The sequence below is a fragment of the Palaemon carinicauda genome, chromosome 38 (genome assembly GCF_036898095.1).
Source record: "Palaemon carinicauda isolate YSFRI2023 chromosome 38, ASM3689809v2, whole genome shotgun sequence".
Taxonomy (NCBI): domain Eukaryota; kingdom Metazoa; phylum Arthropoda; class Malacostraca; order Decapoda; family Palaemonidae; genus Palaemon; species Palaemon carinicauda.
Genome location: NC_090762.1, coordinates 49260878 through 49268377, shown reverse-complemented (window position 1 = coordinate 49268377; position 7500 = coordinate 49260878). Strand labels below are relative to the sequence as shown.

The window sequence follows — 7500 nt, the reverse complement described above, 5'->3', positions numbered from 1 at the left end:
TTACTTTGCGTATTTTTTATTTCTTTTGTTTATTCGCTATTTTGGAGAATGTTTTGAAAGTCATATAAACACCCACACACACACACACACACATACATGCACACACACACACACACACACATATATATATATATATATATATATATATATATATATATATATATATATGTATGTATATATATATATATATATATATATATATATATATATATATATATATATATATATATATATATATATATATATATATATATATATATATACAAGTATATATATATGTATATATACACACGCACAAAACGAAGGATAAATAGATTTATATTATTGTTTAAATGAATGAGAGTTTTAACCCGTGTCGTAAAATACCGTGATTTACATTATTAGCGGAAAATTTTTAACTTGGAAATAAAGTATTTAAATGGAAAAAATGAGAAAAAATTAAAATTGAAAATTTGTAACTGAAAAGATGGTTATTATTCATAAACAAAAGGAGAACATCATTGTTGTCTTAGATACCCTGTACATCGATGAAGGAACTCCCAGACGTGTTTAGCAAGCGACAGTGCATTGGCGGATGATTGAGAATGTTTGCATTTATTAGAGATTGATTGATAGCCAATGAAGCAACGCCATTCCATGCAATGTATGTTATCTGATCATTAATAACATCGACGTCATTGCATGAAGAGAGTGCCATGAAAGAGATAACATCCACGTAATTTTCGTCTAAGATTGTGTGCGAATATATTGATGCAGGTCTCTGCCTAATCTTCAATGCAGAAGGTATGTTTATCACTAAGATTAATCATAGTATTTTTTCACGTGGAAAAAAACTATGAAAACATTTATTAGAAAAATTTTAATCTTTCATGGAAGCGTCATTTTTAAAATAGCCGGTTGATTTATATTTTTTAATGAAGCCGGTTAATTGATATTCATAGTAAAATAATGCCCTTTTAGATATAATTTAAATGAAATATTTAGGTCATTGTTTGTCAAATGTCATGTACTTGTGAAAGCAATACAAAACCGGATGAGAAATAACGAAAATAACTTCCGTTTGTGTTGTGTTGTATGTAATTTTCTGGAATCAATCAACATTTTATTTCACTATCAGTAAAGTCAGATTTGATCATAATTAGTTCCTTCGTGAAAATATTTACTTTTGAAACTGCTTAAGCTATCTTTTTTTTATTTGTTTAAAAAAATTCTCTCTCTCTCTCTCTCTCTCTCTCTCTCTCTCTCTCTCTCTCTCTCTCTCTCTCTCTCTCTCTCTCTCTCTCTCTCTCTCTCAGATGGTGAATTTTCCTGCTTATATTTCATTTTTTTGTTTTAAGCTATACTTTGTGAACGAAAGGTTGTTTTATAAAACATTATAACTCGTTATACCCCTGTTTACCTGGTATGGTGTATATATTAGCTAGTCGACTATTGTGGGTTGAAGGTAGGGTGGAGTTGAAGTTTTACTAAGCAATTTTATTCAAAATAAAATTAATTTTTGTGTGATGCACACATATATATGTATATATATGCATAGGGGTTTTGACATATATTCGTGTATATTTCTGTATATATACGCACACATGTATATGTACATATATATATATATATATATATATATATATATATATATATATATATATATATATATATATATATATATATATATATTCATTCACATATATCAATGTGTCCTTCTACATGTCAGTGGGCATATTTTTCTTTCTCTTCGTATAAATCTACGTTTCAGTAAATGATGATCTAACAAATTTAGCTTCATGCATCACTGTCACCGTCTTTGCACTCCCATAATGCAGTCAGACCTACCTCTTCACTCTGGTCCACCTTGCCATTTGAAATCTCGCAAGAGTTGCCCAAAATTGATTCACGTGGTCTCAAATCGTGAACGCTTTCTGACTCGTCAGAATCTGCTATATTGAGCTTCAACATCTAATCCGTAAATCTTTTGAACGTGAAAGGAAAAGTGACAAAGAACTCTCTTCTATAATAAACAGGGACGGTGGAGTGAGATTGGATGCGTGGATTTTATCTTTTTTATTTTCTATTAGGTATAGACATCTCTGTGAAGTTTGGTGTTCTGGTTGTGAATGATATGGGGAATTGGTGAAGTGGTTATTAGAGATTGTAAAAGAAGCGGTTGAAGGAAGAGAAAGCGATGGATTTAAGGACTAAGAAAAATTGCGGGTATGAACTGGCATAGAAAGACCATCACCAGTCGCGAGTGGAAGGACATGTCTGAGGCCTTTGTCCTGCAGTGAATTAGTAATGGCTGATGTTGATTATATGTATATATATATATATATATATATATATATATATATATATATATATATATATATATATATTATGTATATATATATATTATGTATATATATATATATATATATATATATATATATATATATATATATATATATATATATATATATATATATATATGTGTGTGTGTGTCTGTGTGTATGTGTATATGTGAGAACGGACGTTCTCTCTCTCTCTCTCTCTCTCTCTCTCTCTCTCTCTCTCTCTCTCTCTCTCTCTCTCTCTCTCATCATTACATTAAGTGAGTAAAACTTAGACTCTTGAAATGGTATAGAAAATATCCCTCTTTAATGGAGTCGCTTCATCAATGTCTGTTGAGTATTTAAAAATTGGCCGAAATCATCGTTCATTTTTCTATATCTTTTTTATCGTATCTTCGCTAATTACATGAATCATCCTCGATTCTTAAGTCAAATTGCGATGTAGTTCCGATATGAAATTATTTCTTCACTGGGTAGAACTTTCGAAAATTATGATAGCAATTTTATCTTAGGAATAATTCCCTTGAAGGAGATGGTCTAGGAAATTTTCAGTAATTACTAATTGGTAACCTTTCAAACTTAGAAAAGACAGGGGAAATTATTAATTTTTTAGACATTGTTATTTAATCATAACGGTAGAATTTATTAAGGTGATTAAATGGGTTTTTTATAGGTAAACTGTTTTTTGTATTATTGCATTGTGCTGATACTTTATTTATAAAGAAACATTATTAATGTGCAATTGATGTATCAATGTTTGGTACTCTTCATATTGACCACCTCTGTAGTTGTACTATCTTTCAATTCCTTACCTTTGTATCATTGTACATCCTGAAATGAAGATTATTAATGACATTTGATCGCCCATCACATCGGACTCTATGCGACACAAAATGTAACTGATAACTTACTAGTAGAATCGTTTTTTACGTTACCGATGGAGTTATGTAACTAGGATGCTTATTCAGATATGCATTTTGTAAATTCATTACATTACGAATGGGTTTAATTTGTATATTTTATCCCACAAATGTCATTAGGAGCCGAATAGTCAATTTAAGCAGCGGTGTAATGCGAGTTACTCAGTCGTAACTACATGCTCTCTTGACATAATTACACTTTCCCATGCTTGAAACCAATTCGTCACTCGTTATGCGATGATTACTAATGAATAATTACTTATTTGGAATTCACTGCAATTTGAATTATTCAACATTTCTGCAGGCACCATGGAATCCAGGGTAATACAAGTTATTATTTATAGAATGATCACCATTCACTCTTTGGTAACGATTCTTCAACCAGTTTAGTATAGTTTTACCAGATAGAAATATCAACTTCTTAATTTCCTCATGAAATGATTTGGTAAGTGGCTTATAAAGGCCGGCAAATGAATCGAAATAGCATTAGATTAAGCAGATTTGCCAGCGAATCCTTTTTGGTATTAAGAGCTACCCAAATTTCTAAGGAACCAATGGGCGCCCGTAAACAAGTTCTCGTTTTCTACGATCTGGTGAGAAAGCGATAGGTGTTTATCCCGATTCGGGGAACATAAAAGGAGCTACTGAGCAGAATGCTGGACCGTATGAAATCTCTTTTACTTTCAAGTTGGCAACTTCAACTCAGTAACCGTTGTTCTATTTGAAGGTTTAAAGGCAGCTCATGAATGGCAGAGGGAAGGGACAATGCCATTGCCTTTTCAAGCAGGACGATGCCCGAGAGACTGACTATATATATAGTCAGTCTCTCGGGCATCGTCCTGCTTGATCAGCGCGCAAGCCCCCTCTCCACCCAAGCTAGGACCAATGACTACTGATGATTCAGCAGATAAACCTATAGGCTCCCCCGAATCCTCATCATTAGCTCACAAGGATGGTGAGGTTACAGCGACCAAAGTAACTAACGAGTTTGAGCGGGACTTAATCCCCAGTCTGGCGTTCACATGAGGTACCACAACCCTAAACTATTAGAATAGCAAGTCGATTGATAATCTTTTAATAGTATAGAGAGTAAAGCGTAGAAGAATTTATAGGTTTAAAGGACAATCGTTAATGACAGAAGCAAGGGACTGACCGTATATACATACGAACAGTTCCCAAGTCCCCTTTCCATCAAGATAGGACCAGGAATGGCAGCAAATGACTCAGCCGGTATATCTATAGGATCCCCCATCTCTAGCTCACTAGGCTAGGGAGGTTGCAGAAACAACTAACAACTATAGAGTTTAAGCAGGTCTCAGACGTTTCCAATAGGCTACCACAACCCTCTATTTTGTAGGGCGGATAAACCCCCTTTTTATGAAACAAGTGGGGTTGTGGTGGCCGATGTGGTAACATCCTTGACTGGTGAACACCAGACTGGCGGGTTCGAGTCCCGCTCAAACTCTTTAGTTTCTTTGGTCGCTGCAACTTCACCATCCTTGTAAGCTAAGGATGGGCGGATTTTGGGAAGCCTATAGGTCTATCTTCTGAGTCATCAGCAGCCATTGCCTGCCCCTCCTTGGTCCTAGCTTTGGTGGAGAGGGGATTTGGACCCTGATCATATGTATATATGGTTAGTTCCTAGGGTATTGTCCTGCTCGATAGGGCAATGTCACCGTAACTTGCCTCTGTCATTCATGAACGGCCTTTAAACCTTCAAAGGCTCTCTCTGCTTGGATTTCCTCCCAGTTGTGCCTCAGCGGTAAATCATCTTCCAGGGCCCAGCGCCCCACCTTGTAGCCCGACCTTTTTTTTTTTTTTATACAAATCATGTTAATCTGATGGAGCTACCCATCTCGGCTAGGTGCATGATGCAATCTCTCTAGTCCTGCTGCTGTTTAGTTTATATGTCGAGATTAATGATAGGTCGAGGTTTTGAAAAGAAAAAGAGGGTAGATAAAAAGATCCATATAATGAACTGTACATTAACAGCTTTATTCAAGATTAAGATTTGGTATCGTAGAGAAAAAAATAGGGAAAGGAGTATATATATATATATATATATATATATATATATATATATATATATATATATATATATATATATATATATATATATATATATATATATATATTTCTTATATGTCCAAGTATTTCAAGAATGACATGAAAAGTTCCAACGTTATTCTAACGCCCTCTTTCTTCCTCCCGAATTTTTCCCCAACTACAAGCAATTATCACCGAGAGCTAATGATTCACTTCAACAAGTTACAAGTAATTTGCAACGCCCCGTTGGCTAACGTCCATTTTCAATCAAGAAGGAATTTTTTTCCCTTTGTTGCAATAACGTCATTCCAAAATTGGTTTTCGCTTGAATAATTCACGAAATATTGTCGGATAAAATATCTTAGTGTTCGCTTTATTCAGATTATGTGGTCTTGAAATTAATTAAAGAATCTTAGCTTAGAAATATACGAGCTGCTTTTATGAGCTAGATTACGGGCTGACATAAGAATAGCTTAATTTCTTTTAATCTGCTCTTCCCTTTTTCTTCAAAAGCAAGCGAGGAAGTCAAAGGAAGAACACAAATGTCATTCTCTCAAAATTAATGCAATTAATGATTATTTGTAGCTTTTAAGATTTTTTCTTCTCAATATGCTAAAAAAAAAACTTTTCACCAAAAAAAAAAAATTGGTTTTGAATTGCGGTGTCAAATATATACAAAATGGTGCTTGAAGTAGGGTTGTCTTAGGGAATATCTAGCTTACAAGTATGTCGTATGATGCATTTACGGTTGTTCTATAATTGAAAAATTTTATTGAATAGCTTTACTCAAATTACCACTTCATTAAGAGTAATAAGGCCACTCATAAGAAATCTAGATAAAGTAAAGAGTGCAAGCAAACTATTTCCTTAAAATGCTATTGAATTCTTAGAAAATTATGAAACAAATTTCTTCTAAATAATGATATTGTAAAAGCTCTTGATTTAGCCTTGACTTTCTTGTTACGGAATGAGAAGGGATCGAGAAAGTTTATGCGTCCAGATTACGCAACAACTAAATCCTTTGTTGCACCTTAAAGGAATAAAGATAAGCAAATGTTGCAAAAGAGAACGACTTAAGATGACTATAAAAACTTAACTTTGTTCATATTGGACTTGAAATCCGTTGGAAAATTACAAAATTGTCCCAAGAGTGATGACTGGTGACCGCTGTTATTCTTCAGTAATTGGTTAATTGTTAATAGTTGGAATATGCAGTTGCTAGTGTATGCGACCTGTCAAAAATGACGGCTAAATGTTTAAATGGATACGCATACGGACACATGCACAGAACCAACCCTACCCCTCCCCCTTTCTTAACTAAAACACGGTAGTTTGAACAATTTGTGGGAGATTGTGACAGTATATATATATATATATATATATATATATATATATATATATATATATATATATATATATATATATATATATATATATATATATATATCCTGATACTTGCTCTTTATTGTATAGGGAAAATTTAGTAGGGTAAGGAAGCCAGTATCATAGCCGCAAACAACTAATTCTACAACAGAACAAACCACTTACATATTTTTACTCAAGGCATTCTGATGAGACCGGGTGATAAGTACCAATATACAATACTTACCAGAAACATCACAAATTTTAGAGTTTCTCTGGAAATGTGAGGATACACATTAAGGTTGAACAAAGAAGCATCATGTAATGTAATTAATTCCTACGGTATATGATATGGGATGACTATGCACTTTAATGAACTTCAGATCTTTCTGAATACTATCGAAAAGTAATTGAGATAATAGTTATCAGTAAGAATCGTAATTCGTTATCATTAAGAAGGAGCTATGATTTTCTTACCTCATCATAGGTAAACCAAGGAAACTGACAAAGCCCTTGCAACAAATTTAGTAAAAATGATAAATACATGAAAATTATAAGTAAATAGATAAATAAATAAAAAGTTGAGGAGTGAACAAGAGAGGTGGCGAACGAATAATGAATATCTTCATATTTTCATTAATAAGTAAAGAAAAGAAAAAATCATGGATGAAAATATTTAGAAGACCCCACTACACAGTCTGATTGACACCTGTACTAAATTCTAGAAATTAGTGATGTCCTGATGCCCTAACTATAACAATGGACATCAAAACGAGCAATGAGCCGTTTCTGTTGACCGTCGATGAAGCGACCATTACCCGAAAAACATTTTATAATGGGAAAATTATCGG

The 7500-nt window shown here is 33.3% G+C and overlaps 2 protein-coding genes across 2 annotated transcripts in view; one reads left to right on the top strand and one right to left on the bottom strand.

The window, feature by feature from the left end:
- LOC137630609 (cap-specific mRNA (nucleoside-2'-O-)-methyltransferase 2-like) overlaps nucleotides 1–7500 on the top strand; it is a 353518-nt gene that overhangs the window by 62332 nt on the left and 283686 nt on the right. The gene's annotated exons all lie outside the window — the stretch shown is intronic.
- Nucleotides 1–7500, bottom strand: part of CCAP (Crustacean cardioactive peptide) — a 48837-nt gene that overhangs the window by 35394 nt on the left and 5943 nt on the right. The window lies entirely within an intron of this gene.